At 32.7% G+C, this 24102-nt stretch overlaps 1 long non-coding RNA gene across 1 annotated transcript; it reads left to right on the top strand.

Moving 5' to 3' along the window:
• The first annotated feature begins 17677 nt into the window (after positions 1-17677).
• On the top strand, positions 17678-18791 carry LOC140693321 (uncharacterized). Its single transcript, XR_012069041.1, has 2 exons — positions 17678-17796; positions 18709-18791. It is a non-coding gene; the product is annotated as an uncharacterized lncRNA (long non-coding RNA).
• Positions 18792-24102: the final 5311 nt, after the last annotated feature.

Here is a 24102-nt window from a genome sequence, read left to right as displayed (position 1 = left end):
TAAATGTCTTGAAAAACATTATTTGGAAAACTCAAGGTCGTCGGGAGCCAGAACCTTTAATGTGCAATTCATTTTCACAATTTATGGTTCTAAGAGAGTTGCTCCAAGTCAAGATGAGGGAATCTGTTAATCAAAATTGGCAGAGAGGTACAGAGAGGATTGCTTCCAGGTACTTTTCTTTTTTCAAAGACACACAGGCATTGTGTGAACAAGACACTACTGTTGTATTTGTTTTTGAGTTAAGATTTTATTGATGAATTCTGATCAAAATAATTTATACATTTTAAACTTGCACTGAATGAAGGGAAAATCTGCACAAGATGGATTGGTTAGATTGAACTTTGTATTCTCTTTTGACAAGTGTGTGTCCCTATACTTTTGCATATAGATCAAGAACAATATTTCAAGGTATTCTCACCAACAGCAAGCAGATCTCCAATTTAGAGTGTCTTGTCTTGCTTTTAATTTGCGTTTAGAGTGTGCCTTATTCTAGTTGGGAAGTTGTAGTCTCACTTCTGTAAGTGGAATAGTGAAGCTGTTTATATATCTGAACTTGTTATATGTTGGTATCATTGTGTCTGTTGGGGACTGGGAAATAAATAAGCTTAATAAATTGATTCAATTTTGAGTGTGTTTGAATTTAATGAAACCTAAATTGTACTGATTAATTCTCAACACTATAATTACAGGTTAATTTCAGATCACTGAATTGTTTTACTTACATCAGGGCATCACAGATAGGCTAGAATGATATGTTGTAATATTTTGGATACAGTTATTTTGGTTTTCACACTAATTGAAAGTTTTACCTCCATCTCTGCCAAGGACAAAGGGACAAGAATACAGTTGTTTAGAAAATGATACATTTGTAGACCATCTGATGTTTCCATAGAACTGCATGAGCATTTGCTTATAAGAAGGAATTATGCCCCTCTTTTTACTGTACAGATTAAAGACAAATCAGGAGAGAAAATATTAACACAGACAATGAGAGGGCAAAAGCAATATGATTTGTTAATTACTACAGGAATGTAAAATAAAGGTGAAAAGGTACATCAGTGAAGGTTAACCTAAATCTTGAATTGTGAAACAAGCTATAACCATGTAATTAAGCTGAACTATTTACAATTGTTCAAATGCTTTAAATTTTTTTAATCTCAAAATCTTTGCTCAGAATGTTCTTGCCTGTTTCCTATTAGCTTGTTATTTATTTTGAAGATTTTTCAGAATTGCTCCATATTATCCTACTGTAACTCTCCTCTGAACTACCCTCAGTAGAGTTAAATGTTTCTTCCATTGTGCTCCCTTAGTAGCTAGTACATACCTTTATCATATAACTATTCAGATACTTGTTTATCTCTTCAGCTTGACCTTAATCCCCTAGAAGTCAAAGCTTTGTTCTATTTTTTCCATATCTCCATTTCCTAGTGCATGCTCCCAGATTTTATTCCTCTACTCAAACCTTACTATTGAATCTATACTGGAAGTATCTTCTCTAGACACTCTTTGGGGAGCCTGATTTTATGACTTATACTATCAGCCCAAGACATCTCTCATTATACCTCTAACTTCAATCTGATCACCTCCTCTGAAGTTTGACCTATACTCAGCTTTCCACCTGACATCTCTGCTTTAGTGCCAGAAAAGGTGTCTCTAACACACTTTGCAAACTCATCTCATTCCTTCCATAAACTATGTCCCCTGTTTTGCTGCTTAAGCTCAGGTTTAGGGGTCATCCTTGATACTTCTGTATTCCTTAGTCCTCACATAAAAAATACCACCAATTCCTGATAATTATATTTCCAAAAAACACCTTCTTGATCTTCAACATCATGGCCACCACCCAGCATCTTCTAATATCTTTCTCTCCTTTTATTCACTGAATTTCAGTTGCACTGGACTCTGGTGTACTGAAGACTGTGACTTTTACCCATCTCAGTACTTAAATGTGATGATATTCTATCAGAAAAACATGAATTTGAATTCTTGGGCATGGCTATATCCTTCTCTTCACTCAGCTCTCAGGTTGATTTACTTCTTTTAAGGACAATACTGGGCTACATATTCTATACAAGAATCTGCTACCCTGATTGTTTTCTTACAGAGAATTTGTCTCTTTCTTAGTGCTTAAAATCTCATTATTTTGTATTCAGGTCTGCCTTTATTATATAATATTCATTTCCCCATTCTAATTTAAAAAACATGAAGATAGTAATCATCTCACCATTATGTACCAAACATGTAGAACAAAGCCAAGCACATAAGAACACCATAAATATTTGTTAAAAAGATGAATACATAGATTGAGAAAGAATCAAGAGAAACACCATAATCAGAAGGATAGAGGATGCTATAATACAAGCTTCATGGAGGGAAGCATATTTTGTTTTAAACATTATATCCCTTTGTCTAAGGACATCCTGATGTGTTATATGTATTCAATATTTGTTGAATAAATGTAAGAATTTAGAAAGCAATGCTTAAAGCAGTTTTGAATGGCAACATCAATGTCAGGATATAGATTCAAGAAAAATAAAATTAAATTCTTCCACATACATGAGACACTTCAGTTTTTACAAAATTTCTGCTAACTATATTCACTGCCTTATCAATCAGTGAATAAAAGGGGTAACAGCAGTTTTTTGTGTCACGGTATAAGATAATGTAATCAAGATAATGAAGAAGCAGAAACAACTTAAAATCAAGGAACACAGTAATAAATGGACTAATTATCAAAATGACTTTCATGGAGAAGAAAAAATAACAAAAAGCACTCATTTTAAATTTTGATCTGTAAGTAACAAAAGCAAAAACAAGAATTTAAAGAAAAAAATTAAGTATGCATTTAATGGTGTAAAACTTCTATTAATATTGGTTTTCTGTCATTTCATACAGTAGTTATCCAACATAAATTTGGAAAAGCCAAAAAACAGTTGTTGCATTACTGATTACAGACAAAAGTTTCTTTAAAACAAAGACCATAAAGAAAGAAAAGGAAGGACATTTTATAATGATTGAAAGAGTGATACAATATGAGGATAGCACAATCATGAATACTTATGCACCAAATAAAGGAGCACCTAAGTACATAAAATAATTACTAACAGATATAAAGGGGGAGTCATATTTGTAGATTTCAACACTGCATTAACATCACTAGATAGATCATCGAGACAGAAAATTAATTAGGCAACAGAAAAATTAAATAATACAATAGAAATTTTACACTTGGTGGATATTTTCAGAGCATTACAACCCCCAAAATAGGATATAAATTCTTTTCAAGTACACGAGGAACATTTTCCAGGATTCATGATGTACTTGGGCACAAAAGAAATCTCAGCAATTTTAAGAAGATAGAAATTACCTCAAGCAACTTTACTGACCACAATGCCATGAAGTAAGAAATCAACAACAGAGAAACAAAGGAGAACAAAGGAAAAAATGGGGATTAAACAATATGTTAGTAAAAACCCAATGGGTCAATGAAGATATCAAAGCTGAAATGAAAAAGTACCTTGAAACAAAAGAAAATGAAAGCAAAACCATACAAAATTTATGGGACACAGTAAAAGCAGTGCTGAGAGGGGAGTTTGTAGTGATACAGGCGTTCCTCAAAAATGGACATCCACAAATAAACAATTTAACCCACCAGCAGAATGAACTAGATAAAGAAGAACACACAACCTAAAAGGCAGCACAAGGAATGAAATCATCAATAATGGGGAGGAAATAAAAAAAATAGAGATTAAAAACACCATAGGAAAAAGTCAACAAATCCAAAAGCTGGTTTTTCCAAAAAGTAAGTAAAATCGACAAACCTCTGTCCAAACTCAAAAAGAAGAACAGAGAGAGAGCACAAATTAGCAAAATAAGAAAGGAGAATGGAGAAATTACAACAAAAAATAGAAATATAGTATATCATATGAGAATATTTTGAAGAGTATATGGAATCAAACTGTATAACCTAGAAGAGATGGACAAGTTTCTGGAAACATACTGTCCAGCAAGACAGAATGAAGATGAAACTGACCACTTGAACAAACAGAGCACAAGAAATGAAATCAAAATAGCAATATAAAACCTCCCAACAAATAACAGTCCAGCAGCGGATGGATTCACAGCGGAATTCTACCAAACAAAAAAACTCATACCAGTCCTTCTCAAATTTTTCCAGAAGATTGAAAAGGAAGGAATACTCCCAAAGACATTCTATAAAGCCACAATCACCCTGATACCACAACCAGGCAAAGAAACAATCAAAAAAGAGGATTATAGGCCAATATCACTGATGAACACAGACGCCAAAATCCTCACCAAAATAGTAGCAAATACAACCCAAGAACACAGAAAAAAATATTATGTATCATGACCAAGTGGGGATCATGCCAGGGACACAGGGGTGGTTTACTTAAGCAAATCAATGTAATACAGCACATCAACAAGAGAAAGAACCAAAACCACATGATCATCTCAATAGATGCAGGAAAAGCATTTGATAAAATTCAACACCCACGTATGATAAGAACTCTCACCAAAGTGGGCATAGAGGGAATATATCTCAGCATCATGAAAGCTATAGATATCAAACCTACAGCCAGCATAGTATTCAAAGTTGAGAAAGTCAAATCCTTCCTACTAAAATCTGGGACAGTAAATGGATGCACACTATCACGACTCCTACTCAAGATAGTCTTGGAAGTCCTAGCCACAGCAATCAAACAAGAGAGACAGGTAAAAGGGATGAAAATTGAAAAGGAAGAGATAAATGTCAAACTATATGCAGATAATATGTTACTATTTATAGAAAACCCTACAAGATCCAGAATGAATTTACTACAGCTGATCAAAGAATTCAGCAAGATAGCAGGTTACAAGATTAAGGTTCAGATATCAGTGGCATTTCTTAAAGCTAATGATTCAGATAATACTATAGAGCTACAGTCAACATGACAGCACTGTATTGGTAGTTAAACATACATATAGGCCAATGGCACAGAATAGAGAGCCCAGAAATGAAACCGAAAATGGTGAATTAATCTTAGACAAAGGAGGCAAGAAATTACAATGGAAAAGAGATAGTCTCTTCAGCAACTGGTATTTGGAAAACTGGACAGCAGCATATAATTCAATGAAGCTAGAACACCATGCACAAAAATAAACTCAGAATGGATCAAAGACTTAAACATAAGGCAAATTACAATAAACCACCAAGAGGAAAATATAGGCAAAACGTTATCTGACAAAAGTCTCGAAAATTTTCTCATAGAAGAAATAAAAGCAAGAATAAACAAATGAGACATCATGAAACTTACAAGCTTCTGCACAGTAAAGAAACCGGAAGTAAAACAGAAAGACAACCTACGGAATGGGAAAAAATTTGCATATGAAACCATCAAAGAGTTGATCTCCAGATTATATAAGCAGCTCATCCAACTGAAGAAGAGAAAATAAACAACCCAATGCAAAATTGGGCAGAAGACCTAAACAAGCAATTCTCCAAGGAAGGCAAACAAATGATCAAAAAGCACAACAGAAAATGCTCCATATCACTTATTATCAAAGAAATGCAAATCAAAACTGCAATGAGGTATCACCTCACACCAGTCAGAATGGCCATCACTGAAAAATCCACAAATGACAAATACTGCAGAGGCTTTGTAGAACAGGGTACATTCCTTCATTGCTGGTGGCAATGCAGCTTGGTGCAGCAACTGTGCAAAACAGAATGGAGATCCCTTAAAAGCCTAGGAATAGACTTATCATATAACCCAAATCCCGCTCCTGGGCATAAATCCACAAGAAACCCTAATTCAGGATGACACCTGCACACCAATGTTCATAGCCAGCACTATTTACAATAGCCAAGACATGGAAATACCCTAAATGTCCATCGAAAGTTGACTAGATAAAGAAGAGGTGGTATATTTATACAATGGAATAGTAGTCAGACTTATAAACTGACAACATAACGCCATTTTCAGCAACATGGGTGCTCCTGGAGAAAATCAGTCTACGTGAAGTAAGCCAGAAAGAGAAAGAAAAATACCATATGAGAATGCTCATTTGTGGAATCTAAAAACAAAACCAAACCAAACAAAAAATGCAAAATACAAAAGAGAAATAGACTTACAGGCAGAGAATACAAAGTTTTGGTTGCCAAGTGGGTGTGGTGTGGGAATAGATAGGCTTGGAGTTCAAAATTGTAAGATTGATAAACAGGATTGTACTGTATAGGACAGGGAAATATATAAAAGATCTTACGGCAGCTCACAAGGAAAGAAATGGGACAACAAATGTATATATGTTCATTGTAAATAAATAATTGTGCTCTACAATGGAATTTGAGACAACTTTGCAAAATGATTAAAAGTCAATAAAAATGTTAAAAAAGAAAAATACATGAACCTAAATATTACAGGTGTAAATATATATTAGAGAGAAATACAACTATGCAAAAGAGTAGTAAAACCAAAAATTTTGTTTTTGTTTTCTTTTAAAGATAAGCAAAATCAAAAAACCTCAAGCCAGGTGCATCATGAAGAAAAAAGAGATGCTCCAAAGAAATAAAGTCAGAAATAAATGTGGAGAAATAACAATTGTTCCAACAGATATACAATAAAGGGATTATTTTGTCAACACTTACATGCCAATAAACTGGACAACTTAGAAGAAATAGACAAATGTCTAGAAAGAGACAGGGATAAGAAGAAACAAATAATTTGAACAAACTGTTTACTAGATGAATGAAAGAATCTGCATTTAAAAAAATCATTAAAAGTTAGTGCAGATTTAAACAGCTCCCGTGGAAAACTGTACAAAAATTCAAAGCAGAACTTATGCTCTTCAAACTATTCAAAAACAGTGAAGATGTGGGAAACTCACAAATTAATTCTATGAAGCTTTCATCATCCTGATAGCAAAGCCAACAAACAAAGTACAGGCAAAGTGAATTTCAAGCCAATATCTTTGATTGATATAGATGTAAAACTTCTTAAAAATATTATTAGCAAGCTAAATCCAGCAATACCTAAAATGAATTATACACCATGATCAACTTTAATTCATTGCAGGATCATAAGAGAGGTGGAACACACATGAAATCAATCAGTTTGATACATCACATTCACAACAGAAAAAGGGAAAGTGATGTGGTCATCCCAATAAATCCATAAAAACAGTTCAAAAACTTCAACTTTTCCTCATTGAAAAAGCAGCAACAATAGCAACAACAAAAAACAACAGAAACAACAACAACAGAAACCTCTTACCAAAGTAGGATTCAGGAAATATATCTCAACATAACTAAAGTCATAAATAACAGACACACAGACAACATAATATGCAAATGTGAATAACTGAAAGCCAAATTAAGGAATAAGACAAGGATGCCCACACTCACCATTTCTATTAAACACAGTATGGGAAGTCCTTGCAACAGCAATCGGAATAGAAATAAATTTATTCAAGTTGGATTGAATGAAGTAAAACTGTAATTATTTTAGATGACATAATAACCTATATAGAGAACCCTAAAGATTCTCCAACCCAAAACAAATAAAACTAATAAAGACACTTAGCAAAGTAGCATGATTCATGATTTATATACAAAAACTGTCACATTTCTTTACACTAACAATTAAATATTCCATAATTTTAAAAAGTCCATATGATATCAGGTCAAAAATGAAAAACCTATTAATAGGTTTGAATGAACCAAGATAATAATATCAATAGGACACTGATAAATAAATTTGAAGATGATGCAAAACATAGAAAGAAATCTCAAGGTCTCAGTTTAGAGGAAATAATATTGTTAAAATATACATAAAACAATGATATCCTCAAATATAAAGTGATTCATATCGAAATACATGATATATTCCACAGAAATTAGAAAAGTCCTAACATTTGTATGGAACAGCAAAAGTACCAGAACTTCAAAAGAAACAATGAGGAAATAGAAGAAAGTTGGAGTCACAACCCATAACCCTCCCAGATATCAGACTCTATTACAAAAAAAGTAATCAATACAGCACAATACTGGAAAATGAACAAACGTGTATATCACTGGAACAGAACACAGAGGCAGAAATAAAACATCACACCTATGGTCAAATAAATTATGACAAAGGAAACAAAAATATACAATGCCTATAAGACAGTTTTCAGCAAGTGATTTTGAGAAAGCTACACAGCTACATGTAAATCAATGAAATTAGAACACTCCCTCACACTGTACAAAAATATACTCAAAATGTTTTAAATATCTGAATCTAATACATGACACAATAAAACTCCTGGAATCTAACATAGGCAAAACAAGACATAAATTGTAGCGAAATTTTCTTATGTCAATCTCCCAAGCTGAAAACAATAAAAGCAAAATAAACAAATAGGTCCTAATTAAACTTAAAACCTTCTACATAGCAAAATAAACAGAATGAAAATATGAACTTCCAAATGGGAGAAAACATTAGGAAACAGTGCAATCAACAAGAGGCTAATTTCTAAAATACACAAATCGTTCATATAACTCCATTTCAAAAATCTACAAACAACTGAGCCAGAAAATGAGCAGAAGACAATTCCCTAAAGAAGACACACAGATGACAATCAGAAACATAAAAACATGCTCACATAGCTAATCATTATACAAATGCAAGACAAAAATTTAATAATGTTTTAACTCACACTAGTGAGAAGGGCTGTCATCAAAATGTCTACAAATAATAAACACTGGGGAAGTTGTGGAGAAAAAGGGACTCTCCAACCCTGTTGGTGGGAATGAATATTGGTGCATCAACTTTGGAAACAGTATGGAAGTTCCTTTAAATAATTAAAATAGACCTATCATATGACACAGCAATCCCACTCCTGGGTACATAAAGCATAAAACATGAAAACAAAGAATCCTAGGGTAAAATATAAGAAGTACACTCTGACATTGGACTTAAATTGATTCTACATGTCTCCTCTGGCAAGGGAATCAGAAGCAAAACTAACAAATTATGATTGTATCACTCTAAATAGATTTACACTGCAGAAGAAATGATCAATAAAATGAAAACTCAACCAACACATTGGGAGAATATATTTGAAAGTGATATTTTTCAATTAAGTGTTAATATCCAAATATATGGCAAACTCTTATCGCACAACAGTGACAAAAACCAATCTATTAAAAAAAGTCCATAGGAAGTGAATAGATGTATCTGAATCAATTATCTGTAGAAAACATACCGTTGGCTAAATGACACATGTAAATATGTTCATAGTTATAAATTATTAGGAAAGTCATAAACCAAAAATTAGACAAGACCTCACAATTTTCAGAAGGTTCTCATCAAAAAGATAAGAAATAGATTTTGGTGAGGTTGTGAAGAAAAAGGAACACCGTGGACACTCTTGATAGGAATGAAATGTATTGATTCCATTGCATATATACATCAAATTTTGTTCATCTATTTTTCTGTCAAGGAATGTTTGGTTTGCAGGCTCCAGTCTGAAGGCTCTAGAGGATAAGCCCATGGGCTGAACTGATAAACAAGCTGTGAGGAATGTCACATATCCAGGCTGGATAAGAAATGGCCTGCTCATTGCATGGCTGGAGAGCCTATGCTGGATAAGATCCTTATAGGGGGACAACCTAAGACAGGCACAGCCAGCTGGATAAGAGATGGCCTACTTAATGAAGTTCCGTGATGAACTTTAAAACAATCCTTGATCATTTCACATCCTGTGCTTACTGCAGGAGCATGGGGACATAAATAGCTAAAGATTATTAACATTGTTATAACTTAGATGATATGTGAGGCATTGTGCATGTCATATATAAACCCTTTCTCTAAGAATCAATAAAAAGAGAAATGCTCCGCTTCTCTCCGCAGTGTTTGTGTGTATTTGATATCGTGCCACTGACATGGTTAATTTAATTTGTTGGGAGTATCTTAAAAGGATGTTGCATTGTATACAATGCTCTTTTTGCACCTGTTGAAACGATTATGTGAGTTTTATTTCTCATTCTATTAGTGTGGCATGTCACCTTTATTGATCTGAGTATTTTGAAGTATCTTAAACCAAGGGATAAATCCCTTTACTCATATATGTGTATGATACATTAAATGTGTTGTTGAATTCATTTTCCTTCTGTTTTGTTGAGAATTTTGACACATATTTTCATCAGGGATAATATTCCATATTTTGCATCTAATGTCCGTTCTAACATTGTTATGCAAATAAACCAGGCATCATAAAAGAAGTTTGGAAACTTTCACCCCTTCAAATTCTTGAAAGATTTTTGGAAGAATTAGTGAAAAATTGTCTTCAAATACATGACAGAATTCACCGGTAAAGTCAACTTGTAAATTTTTTCTGGTTTGTGAGGTTTGGATTACTGATTTACTCATACACACTTTTGCCTTATTTAACTTTCTAATTTCTTCTTGATTCAGTATTGGAAGACATATGTTTCTGGGAATTTGTCTTTTGTTCTAGGTCATTCAAATTGTTGGCTAGTGTTAATTTCTTATGTGCTATGCATCTCTACAACATCAGTGGTAATATCTTCTCTATTATTTCTAATTTTATTTAAGTTTTTATTTTCTTAGACAACCTAAACGTTTGTCTACTTTATCTTTAAAAGAAACAGACTTTGGTATTTATGTTATCTTTTGAATTGTTTCTCTTGTTATTTGCCTTATTCTCATTGATTCAATTTTCTTCTTTATTCTTTCTGTTTTCTCCTAGATTCTTGATGTGTAAAGTTAAGTAGTGTGAATATTTGTATTTCTTTTATTACATTATTAATTAATTAATCTATTTATTTATTTACATATTTATTTTTTTATTTATCATTGAAAAGTGCCATTTATAATGCGTCAATCTGTGGTGTATAGCATAGTATCCCTGTAGATGCATATATTTCTGTGCCTATAAAACATTACTTCACAATATTTAACATACTGCCCTGTGTCATACAAAAGAAATTTTAGAAAATATCTATTTTTATATATAGTGGATAAATTTATAAATCTACTGCTCCCAAATATATCCTCTAGCAGCCCCTTTCCGCAGTAATCATAAAATTGTTTAGTAGATCTGCGAGTGTATTTCAGTTTTGTAGATGAAATCATTGTGTTCTTATCCAAATATTTTTTTAAGCTTCTTCATATGTAATGTCATGTATTATATTTCTTTCTTTTTCTGGCTTACTTCAATTAGATTGACACTTTTTGTGGACATCCATTTTGCTGCAAATGTCATTGTTTTATCATTTTTTATTGCAGAATATTATTCCATTGTGTAAATACGGCATAACATCTGAATTATGTCATCTGTTTTTGGACAATTAGGTTACTTCCATATTGTGGCTGTTGTATACAGCACTGCTAAGGACATTGTGGTGCAGGTGGCTTCTTGAAATAGGGTTCCCTTTGATATATACCCAGAAGTGTGATTGCTGGTTTGTATTTTAAGTTTATTTCTATCCATTAGAGGAAACTCCATCCTGGTTTCAAAAATGACTGCACCAAACTACATTCTACCAGCAGTGTAGGAAGGTTCCATTTCTCCACAGCTTCCCCAGCATTTATTGTTTGTGGACTTTTGAATGATGACCATTGTTACTACTGGGAAGTGATATATCATTATAGTTTTGAGTTGCCCTTCTCTGATAATGATAGCAATTTTTTTCCATATATCTTTGTGGCATTTGAATGGCTCTATTGGAGAATTGCTTGTTTAGGGATTCTGCACATTTTCAGATTGGGTTTCTTGTTTTTTTTTTAATATTATTAGGTTGTATGAAGTCTTTATATTTTGGAAATTAAGACTTTGTCAGTTGCATCACTTCTAAATATTTTCTTTAATCCTGTAGTTTGTCATTTTGTTTGGTTTTGGTTCCCTTTGCTGTGCAAAAGCTTATAAGTTTTATTAGGTCCCATTTATTAATTTTGCTCTTACATCCATTACCTGAGTAGGCTGTTCTAGGAGATCATTGCTGCTATTTATGTCAGAGTGTTTTGCCTATGTTTTCTTCAAGGAGATTTACTGTGTCTTACCTTACATTTAATTCTTCAAGATATTTTGAGTTTATTCTTGTGTATGGATTCAAGGAGTGCTCTAACTCCATTTCTCTGCATGCTGCTATCCAGTTTTCCCACAAGTTGGTGAAGAGATGGTCTTTTCTCTGTCATATTCCTGGCTACTCTGTCAAAGATTAATTGAACAAAGGCCTGTAGATTTATTCCTAGGCTCTCTACTCTCTTCCATTGGTCCATATGCCTGTTTCTGTACCAATATCATGTCAATGTCATTATTGTAGCTCTGCAATAGTGTATGGAGACCTGATGGATTATTCCTGAAGCCTCTTTTTTTTACTTCAATATTGTTTTGGAAACTATGGTTTTTTATGGCTCTATTTAAATCTTAGGATCATTTGTTTCAGTCCTAAAAAGAAATGTTTTGCATAATTTGATAGGAAATGAAATTTTCTTGCCTGATCATTGTGGCTAGGACTTCCAAGACAATATTGAATTGAAATTGTGAGAATTGGCAACCTTGTCTTGTCTCAGGTTTTTGTGAGAAGGGTTACAGTTTTTAACCATTGAGTATTTTGCTGGCTATATATTTGTCATAAATAGCTATTATTATGTTGAGATATGGTCCCTCTGTACCCACTGTGATAAGAATATTTTTTGCAGATAGGTGTTAAATGTTATCAAATGTTTTTTCTGCATCTACTTAGATTATCATATGGTTTCATGTCCTCTGTTTAGTTGATAAGTTGTATCACTATTGATTGATTGATTTGCATATGTTACACCATCCTTGTGTTCCTGGGATGAACCTAACTTGATAATGGTGTATGATTTTTTTTTACTTGATGTTGGATTCTGTTTGTTAATAATTTCTTAAGGACTTTTACATCTATGTTTATCAATGATATTGGCCTATAGTTTTCTTTTTAGGTAGTGTCTTTGTCTCGTTTTGTTATCAGGTTGATGTTGGCCTTAAGGTGTGAGTTTGGGTGTACTCTATCCATATGAATCTTTTGGAAATGTTTGAGGAGGACTGGTATGGATTTTTCTTTGTATGTTTGGTGAAATTCGCCAGTGAAGCTATTTGGGTCTTAATTATTGTTTGCAGGGATTTTTTATTTTATTGATAATTGTATTCCATTTCTGGTGATCTGTCTGTTCAAATGATCATTTTCTTCTTGATGCAATAATGGTGGGCTGAATGTTTCCAGAAAATTCTCCATTTCTTCTAGGTTATCAAGTTTGTTTTCATGCAGTTGCTCATGGTATTACCTTATGATATTTTGCAAATTTGATGTACTCTTTTAGTTTCTAAATTTTCATTTCTTATGTTTTTTGTGTTCTCTCTCTTTTCTTGTTGGTGAGCCTGTTCTGAGTTTTGTCAATTTTGTTGACTATTTCAAAAAACAGTTTGATTGATTTTTTTCTATTTTTTAATCTTTATTTCAATTCTTTCTCCTTTGATCTTTATTTTCCCACTTTCTGCTGACTTTTGGTTTTGTTTGCTCTTCTCTTCGTGATTAGTTTAAATAGAACTTTAGATTAGTTATTTTAAATTGCTCTTATACTTTGAGGCTGACATTGTCAGAGTGAACTTCCCTCTTAAGACTGCTTTAACTGTATTCCATAGACTTTGTGTAGTGTTGTGTCATATTTCTCAAGATATTTCTTAATTTCTTCTTTAAAATCCTCACCTCCCCAACTTTTTATAGTACCATTTTTTTAATTTACATGCTGTCATTTTTTCTCCCTGTTTTTCTGTGATTGATTTCTAGTTTCATGGTATTATACTCAGAAAAGATGCTTGAAATAATTTTTATCTTGTTAAATTTGTTGAGGCTTTTCCTGTGCCTCAGTACATAAACTTTCCTAGAAAATGTTCCATGTGTTCTGGAAAAGAATATATATTCTGTTTTGGGGAAAAGTAGTGTTTTGAAAATATCAACCAAATCCAATTATTTTATCATATCTTTTGGTATCTTTGTTCCCTTATTAATTTTCTGTCTGAAAGACCAGTCTAGTTATGGTAATGGGGAGTTATATTCTCCTACTGTGATTGTGCTCCCATCGATTTCTTCCTTTTCATCTATTAGTGTTTGCTTTATGTATTTAGGTGCTCTTATATTGAGTGCATATATATTAATGAGTATAATACCCTCATTGTGTGTTGCTCCTTTAATCATTATATCATGTCCTTGTTTATCATTCTCTATGGCCTTTGTTGTAAAGCCTATTTTGTGTGAAGTCAGTACTGCTAGTCCTGCCTTCTTGTCATGGCCATTTGCATGGAATATATTTTTCCATCTTCTGACTTTGAATTGATGTGTGTTCCTCTTTCTAAATTGGGTCTCTTGTATGCTTCATAATGTAGGGTCCTGTTATATTATCCAATCTGGCAATATATATCTTTTGATTGAAGCACTAATTCCAATATCATTTGTAAAAATTATTGATAAACTGGTGTTTATTTCCATTTTGAACTTCATTTTCCAGTTGATTTGGTATTTCCTTTATGTTCATTTCTTTATCTTTCTGTGGCTTTATAAGTTTTCTTTTATTATCTTGGTTTTTTTCTGGCTTTGTGACTTCATTGTAAGATTTTGACTTATGGTTACCCTGTTTTGTATGTATATTGACCCATTACTATATCTGTTTATATTAACTGAAATGAATACAAACTCAAACGCATCATACAGAGAACAGAAACAAGAAGAAAATACTCTGTTTTGTCCTGTTTCATGCTCTGACACATAAAAATTTTGATGTCTTTTTTACATCATATTTATACTGCTGTAAGTCATTATATCTATTGCCTTTCTAATTATGCCTTTCTCCTTTCTATAGCATCCTGCTTCTTTATTTTTAGAGTAGATGTTTCATTATTTCTTTTTCTGTTACCGAATAGTTTTAGTATTTGCTTTTGTGGAGATTATTTAACTCTCCTTCTATTCTAATGGATACCTTGCTTGATATGTTATATTAGATATCAGATTTCTTTCATTCTGGACTTTGAATTTGTCTTGCCACTGCCTTCTGCCTGTTGTATTTGTGTGGGAAACATTTTTCAAAATATAATGTATATAATTATATGTATGTAAAGAATAAGTTCAAATGAAGTAAACAAATTAGGAGAAAACCTATACGTTAAAAAACAGAAAACATTGATGAAGGAAATTAAAATTGATCCAAAGAAATGAAAAGATCTCTTATGTTAATGATGTGAAACAATGTGGTTGAAACAACCATACTTCCCAAATGAATCTACATTTAGTATGATTCATGTCAAAATACCCATGAGATTTTTCCATTAAATAGAAGAAATAATTTCAAAATTTATATGTAACCACAAAGATCTTCAGTTGCCAAAATAATCTTGAAAAAGAATTTAAATATAGTAGTGTAAAGTTCTCTGATGTTAAACAGTCCTACAAAGCTTTAGTAACTTAAACTACATGATACTCGCTCAAAAACTGACACCAATCAAAAGAAGAGAATAGAGTAACCAGATATATTCCCTCACACCTATGATCAATTAACCCATGAAAACGGAAGCAAGAGAATGAAATGAAGAAATGAGATTCTCCTCATAAGTAGTGCTGGGCAGATTGAACAAGTGAAAGATAGATTAGAGTATTTCCTCACATTGTATACAATCAGTAAGCACAGAATTCCTTTCATTTATTAAGTTTACTTATATTCCTTGCACCTGTAATTTATAGATCTATGTTTAGAACTGTTGTTTCACTTATCAAATATATTCCTATTTTATTCTTTTTGGTATAAATTTACACACAATTGTTTTCCTAATTTCTCTTTCTGATAATGTTCTGTTCCTATATAAAAATGCAATTGATATTTGTTTATTGATTTTGTATTCTGCAAGTTTACTAAGTTTGTTCATTATTTCTAACAGTCACTGGAGGAGTGTATGGAGCTTTCTATCTATGTATATTTAAGTCATCTGTAAAAATTTTACTGCTTGTTTACCAGTTGAATGCCTTTTATATTTTTTCTTGACTAGTTATTCTTGCTAGAACTTCTAGTAGTGTAATTTAGGACTTGTGAAATTGAGGTACTTTTCTTATTACTGGACCAGAGGAAAAATTTCCTGTATGTTAATATTGAACTTGAAGATAGTCATGAGTTTTTAATATATGGCTTTTATTATGTCTTGTCATATTCTATCTAGAGCGAATTTGTTAAGAATTTTTTTAAAAGTTAAGATCAGATCTGTTAATAATTTTCCTACATATTTTGAGATTGTTATTTTCCAATTATTTGTTATTTAACAGATGGTATCACATTTATTGATTTGTGTATGTTAAATAAAATTTATGAATCAGGATTAAGTCCAACTTAACTATACTTTATAATACTTATAATATGCCATGAATTCAACTTGCTAATATTTACACAGAATGGAATATACAAATACTGAAGGAAAAATTTACATTGTAGATTGAGTGAATATTTATTTATTTCAAAATTTTATCTCTCATTTTGAATTTGGCTTATGTTTAATGAAATTTATGTCTAAATAAAGAATACAAATTTTGGTAGAGCTGGATTTACTACAGTTTAGTGATACAAAACCTAGCTTTTATTAACAATTAGTGTACAAAACACTTGCCTTAAAATGCCGCATTATGCTAACAATGCCAACTGTTTCAGGTCTGAGAAACATATTGCTTCCTATAATGCATTACCTGGTCTTTTCCACCGAAACCCACATATACTGTTATTTCTTTGTTTTTGATTGTTTGTTTTCCCCTTAATGAAGGCACTGTTTATTGAACCCAGGATCTTGTTTATAAGTGTATTTATCAACCTCATTTTGGAACACTTAACAGAAGCCCCAAGAGTATGGATTATAAAGATGACAAGAAAATTTATTCCTTCTAGGACTGAAAAACTTCTGAGTGAAAGAATGGCAAAAGGTGATAATTCATGAATTACAAACAAAATAAATATGTTATTTGTTTTACTTATAGCACTGAATTACAATTTAAAACAAAAATTACCCCCTTAGGGATTTCTCAAGTTTGATTGATAACTTTAATCTATTTTTATTTCATAAATATTTACCATTTATTAATAAACATACCAAATACACTGATAATTATTCTGCTCATGTTTTGAATATAGAGCTACTTATTGTAAAGTAAACAGATAAATAACTACTTCCATCTCCAAATAAAATTGTTTCACTTTAATTACAAATTATAATGTAATAGGTATAAATTTTCTGTACAGGCTTAACACAAATTTCACTTTAAATTCCATAACTTTAAAATTATTTTATATATTTTGTGCATTATTTATACTCTGTTCATAAATCTGTTATAAATTTGTGTACAAAAGTATGGAGATTGGTTTTATTTCATAGACCCAAAAAATTAAATTATTTAAAAAGATTTTGTGGGGATAATATTTGCAGATCACACTATAAAAATAAGTATCCTATATGTTTCATTTTAACTGGATGAATGAGAAATAAACACTGGCTTAATGTTACACTTGAGTTGCTAGGAGACCAGTCGTTTTGTGATGTCGCATCTTCTCAAGTTGAGAACCATTGTGATGGCCTAGCAGTTTATCTGTGCAGGCCTGCCAGAACAGCATTTGTAGCAGCAGTGCTCAAAAACATGCAGATTAGAAAAGTAGCAGTAGAAAAAGTTATTTGAGATGACACCTGTTTCTTCAGAAATTCAAGATGTGTCTCATAAAGACGGACCAACTGGTTCAGGAAACTCTGGTAGATCTCTATTGTGTGATCAAACAATCTCTGGGGACTTGTCTTGAAGTCTATGTTTGAAGAAAATGCTTTTCAGACTTTGTCTGAAGAATCCTTGATAAAAAGACTATGTTACATACATTGTGTCTCAGAATCAGGTGTAGATAATGATTTTCGTTCTCTGACATTTCCAGGAAAACTCTGGAAAATGGCTGGGAGTGACCAATTTAAATCCATCTGGTGGGGTTATACTGGATCTTCCATAGTGATTGGTGAAGCTGTCTTTAAGAAGGAAGTGTTGGAACGATAGGCCCCTTTCAGATTATTTGAAACTGGAAGTATGAAAAGTTTACTTAGACAGCTTAACATTTATGGGTTTAGTAAATTGCGGCAGAATTTGCAAAAATCTTGTCTAGCTGACTTTCTGGCAGAAGAGAAAGAAGTCTCTGTTTTAAGCAAGGAATTCAGTAATTGTAGTTATGACTTGGTAACGTATATATAAAATTTTATTTTGTATATCAAAATATGGTAATATAAATGTAAAGCAAGATTTTGAAATTCTATAAAACTACAAAGGCTGAAATTCTTTATTTTTTCTAAAAATTAAGACAGTGCCTTAACTATTCAAGATTATGCAAAACGTTCCTAGCAACTATGAATCTTAAAAGAAATCTAAATGAAGGTATTAAAGCTTTTTTTTAAAAAGTTGCTTTCACCGTTGCTGCAAATGCTAACTTCTTAAATTTGATGACTATTCTATTTAAATGTGTATATTCCAAATATGGAATTTCAAAATATAGTCAGCATTGTACACATTTTTATGATAATATCATTGCATAGTAAACGTGAAATCTGAGATTTTATAGGTTAGGCTTAATATAGTCTTGTGTTTTGTTTTAAAATATTACTAAAATTTTTCTCCTTTGGTTTTAGCTACAGTTCTGCCATAATCGAAATCTTAAACGAGGTTGTCCCCAGGTTTTAGTGAGAATAAAAAGAAGAGTTGTGAATAAAAATGGCTCTCTGGTATTTTCATTGGCTTAAGATTTCAAAAAGAAGCACTTTAAAGCAGAGGGTAATGTGCATAACCATAATTCTGGTTTTGTGGCTGACACTAGTGTAGAAAGTTCATTTTTACTTTCTGCAAATTTAAACATGCCTCTAATAAGAAAGCCGTCTACTAGCCACGTACTTGGTGATACAACTAACCTGATCAGAGGTGATTTTTCTCCTCCATCATCAATGTCATTTAGACCACCAGAACAATATTGCAGTGGATCAACGTGCTATTTTAAATCAGTTGACCACTGTCCACGGGCACTCTCAAAGCAGCTACAATGAAGCAAATGGCTGTGGTGTGAACTTCATTACAACTACAACTTCTAGTTCTCAGTAAAGCATCTTGTCTCCCATACAGAGCAATTATTTTGGACTAATGGTGGAGCCTTCTACTTTTCCAAAAAGATATCACAACATATCTGCCAATGAAGGTCTTTTCCTAAACTTCAACTGGGAGTACCCCACGGTTTCCAGTGCCAGTGATAGCTGATACATCAGCTACCTCTCTTTCAAGGCCAACTTATCAGCCAACCTCAGTTTATGAATGTCATGCTAATTACAACTGATCTAACAGAGGACTACCAGATTATGCAGGATAACAAAGATTAATATTGATTTGGCATATGTCGACAAATATCTGCAATTTTCTTATTTGAACAACAAACATAGATGTGTACCTGTATTTTCCTTATTTTTTTTAAAATAGAGTAAAGAGTTATACTGGAGACTAAGATAACATTTAAAGAAAAAAAGAGATATTTGATTGATATGATCATTTGATGGAACAATATGGGTATAATTTTAAATAATTTCTTGGAAGGAAGAATAGAAAATGGAAGAATTTGGAAAAAGAATATAACATGGAGAGAGGTAAAAGTACTAAGTGATTTCTGGTTCATCCTGGAAAGTATTAAAAGTGTTAAGTCAGGATAGTATGGAACGGATGATAAATGCAGGAACCGGCCCAGGGATCATGGTCTCTTTTATGTGATTCTTGGAATCATAAAGGTCACATGATGTAGTCTCGGATGGCACAATCAGAATGTGGTAGAATTTAAGAAGTAATTTTATCTATGGTCTTCTTTGTGCTGTTCTCAAAGCATTCCAATTGATGCTTTTTTTCCTGTCCTGAAGAATCTATGCTCTATTTTATAGTCAATAATTTATGTTGCTTTTATGTTCCAGCCAAAGGCAAGCTTACATCCTCAGGGTGGCAGTTAATGCCTTTCCAACTCTAAGCACACAAACTAAACATAATTTAGTCATTCCTTTATAGATCTGGCATCTGACTACCTTAGCATTTCTTTATGTTTCACTATTTCTGGAGATACATCGATTGAAATACTTGTCAAGAGAGTTAGCTCCAAACTCACAACTTTTGCTCCAGCTAATCCTTGGAGTTAGGATGTACTCCTTTTACCTACTAAGATTTTCCCAGTCCCAGCACAAAAACCACCTCCTCCAGATGTTTTCTGTCTATCCCCCTTTCCTTGTCTAACTTGGATAATAACACAGTAAGCAAAGCACATGCCACAGGATGAGTTTTAGTATTTAGTGAATGAAAAATACATGTTGAATTTAAGCAAAATCTACTTTCCTGAAACAACAAAACTCTCATAGTTTTCAAACTATTTCGTTATGGTCTATACACTTCACCAAAAACTAGCTGTTTTCATAGCACAAGGACTATTCATTCAAGACAGTAAGTTGAGGTAGGTACAAGAGGTAAAGTAATATTTTCCTTTTAATTCATGCCTCCAGAGGCCTAAAGCATTCCATTCTCATTTGCTGGATTTTTTTCCTGTCTCTTCATCACCCACCCACACAAAAGCGCTGATTCTCTTCCCCTTACCAATAAGTATACTGCCTTCTAATTAATTTACTTCTTAGAATCAGAGCATTGTCCAGAAGAGACCGTGTCATTGCAAACATTTAATGCAGGAATATACACCCCACATAAATTGTGTCCTTTCTAACCTTCACACAGGAAGTACCTAAGTGGTACTAGACCCTTGGTTGGGGTGGTCGCATTCAGTAACCAAATTGCAATCTAAAATGTGTGGGCTAGAACAAGGTGAGGGTGGTAGAATTAAAAATTTGTCCAACTGCAAGAATACCAAATGTATACAGATTTTAGGAAATATAAAATATTCATGGAAGACTTTGATTAATTCCCATTAATTTAAAATAAAAGGTGAAGCATTTTCAGAATGTGAAATACCCTGAAATGCTGGAAAATTGTTGGCAAGGTCAGGGAGCCTAAGGCTTCTGCTCACAATCATGCAGAAAGTGTCAGCTGATAAGACTGGAATGGCAACATTGAGTCCTGAAAATGTGTCACCATATGTGAATAAGCCTTTGATAATCTGGAGAATGGGCAAATGAGCCAGGGTAAGCTCTAGCAACATCTCACCAATATGACATCTACCAAGAGAAGAAAAGAGCCCATTTGCAGCAGGAGATCTGTGTCTGGACAGCAGTGGTTTCTCCTGAAATGAAACATCAAGCTTTTAAGTTTGTCAGCTGAACTATGATGGTGATTATTTTGTTGCTTACATTAGCAGTCTGGGGTTCAGATTGTCTGGTTCAGCAGGTAGTTTCCAGCTCTATTATCACACAGTGGGTCTTAATGTTATCATCATGACAAGTTTCTATACTGGTAAGTCAAAAGCTACACTTTAATTTCAAAATTAGAAATCCTAAAGAAGAATATTGTTTGTCCATCTGTAGTTTTCTACCTGGGAAAATCTAGACTATTGGCAAAAGTACAAAAGTTGACTGGTGTTTGAAAACTATACTCTGATCTCTGCCCACTGAATTCTTCATACTAAATACTACAAATATTTGTACCACTGTGTGTGTGTGTGATGATGGATTGTTAAGCAGTAACTAAGTTTGTCTTAGTTGAGTCATCAGTGAATTATTCCTCTGCATCTGGCAGAATCTCTGTGAATTAAGAATTTCATTGATCCACCAGGTTTTCTCCTGATCAGAGAGAGGTAGATTATCTTTCTCCCAGTATACTATTTGTTACATGTTTATTGAATCCCAAGCTAATGCTAGGGCCAAGCCACTGAACCCTTGAATTGGACAGAGGCATATACAAACTCCAGTCCCCAGAGCCCAGCACAGGACTGTGTCCCCCTTTTAATTTAAGCTTATATCAAATTTTTTTTTAATTCTCATTGTTGACACAACTTATTTTGTCTTTGAACACCCCTTGAATAATTTATAGAGACTGAACCGCTGATTTATTCCCTTTAAGCTACAAATTGCAATAACCTTTCATTCCTTGGACTACCTGGATTAGAGTGAGTGTAGTCATCATTTTGAAAGCAGTCCTCAGTACTGAAAATGCAGAACCTTTACATTCTTTGCCCAGCGCTTGAGCGATAATGTATGTTGTGGATCTCAGTTATTATCCTCACATCCCATAATGCAACCATGAGAAAACAGCACATTGTTATCCAAAATCAAGTTTTTGTCAGTATTGCATTCCCATTGAAAAACAGTTAAGAATTGTAGGAGTTCTAAGATTTTAACATTCTGAGATTTTTAGCAACCTAGCATGTTCATTTCTTACAGATGCTCTTGTGGAAATGAGACTTTCGGTCTGAGACAGTGAACTTTATCACTCACAGTAAGAGCAGTCAGTTTTAAATTTGTATCCATTCCCTAATCTCAGATGAATACACGAAATGAAATGTTGTTGCTTACAGAAGCAGTGGGCTGTTAACATGAAGAAAGTTTAAGGCATGGCAAAACACTAATTTTATTGGTATCCTTATGTATAATTTATTAGAATCACTTATTTATTAGTATCTTTACCTAGGATAAGTATATCATTACTAAAGTTTACTTGATGCAAAAAGAATCATGAGAAATGACATGGGAAAAAGTGACAATTGACTTTCCTTTTTTTCTTCCACTTTTATTGAGATATAAATTGCTTAAAACATTGTGTAAGTTTAGGTGCACAGGATAGTGATTTGATTTACAAGTATCATGAAATAAATATCATAGCAACTTTAGGGAGAATTCATTATCTCATATAGATAAAATTGTAAAGTAATACAATGTGTCTTTTGGTTGTGATGAGAAACATTATGGTCTACTCTCTTAACAACATTGATATAGAACATAAAGCAGTATTAATTTTAATTTTCATGTTATTACGGCGCATCCCTAGAACACGATTATTTTACGGCTGGATGTTTATAGCTTTTGAGTACATTAATCAAATCCTCCTTTCCCAAACCCTGCCTCTGTTAAATACAAATCTAATTTTTTTCTATGTGTATGTTTGTTTGTTTTTGAAGTGTATTTTAATCTAAAACACTGTGTTAGTTTCTCTTACACAACATACTCTTTGCTGTTTTTAATATAATTCAAACAGATCACCAGAATATATCTAGATATGTTATGTTGCTATTTAAAATATTCAATAGTTATTGGCTATTTCCCATATAGTACATTTCTTGTCCCTGACTCATTTAATTTGCAACTGGAATATTTTCTTTCTTAATTTCCTCAAATTTTCTTTTCCACACCCCATTTCCCTCCTTCTTGTGAACAACCTCTTTCTTTCTATAATTCCTTTTCTGTGTTGTTATGTTCATTTGTTATAAATTCCAAATATGAGTAAAATCATTCACCATTTGTCATTCAATTTCTGACTTAATTCACTTAGCATATTATCCTCTTGGTCAACCCATTTGTTGCAAATGGCAAGAACTTATTTTTACAGCTGAGTAATAACCCATTGTATTTTTATGTGTGTGTGCATATATATATATATATATATATATATATATATATATATATATATATAAATTGTGTGTGTGTGTATATATATATATAAATTAATCTGTACTTAAGATGGGTAGATATATATAGTATAAACACACATCTTCTTTATCCATCATCTATTGATGAGCAATTAATTTGCTTCTATATCCTGTCTATTGAGGATAATGCTGCAGTGAATATAGGGTTGAATTTATCTTTTCTAATTCGTGTTTTATTTTCTTGGAATAAGTATCCCGATATGTATATTTTGGATTATATTTCATTATTACTTTTTATTTAAAGCTCCATGTTGTTTTCCACAGTGGCATCACATATTTACATTCACACCAGCAGTGTATCAGGGTTGTTTCTCTTACATCCTAACCAACAGTTAAGTTTGCTATCTTTTTGATAATAGTCATTCTGCCAGGAGCAACATAAAATCTCACTGTGTTTTGGACTTGCATTTTTCTGATGTTT

This window comes from Vicugna pacos, unplaced genomic scaffold (genome assembly GCF_048564905.1).
Source record: "Vicugna pacos unplaced genomic scaffold, VicPac4 scaffold_19, whole genome shotgun sequence".
NCBI classification, from domain to species: domain Eukaryota; kingdom Metazoa; phylum Chordata; class Mammalia; order Artiodactyla; family Camelidae; genus Vicugna; species Vicugna pacos.
Note: the sequence above shows the minus strand (reverse complement) of the source record. Positions and strands in the feature narration are given on the sequence as shown.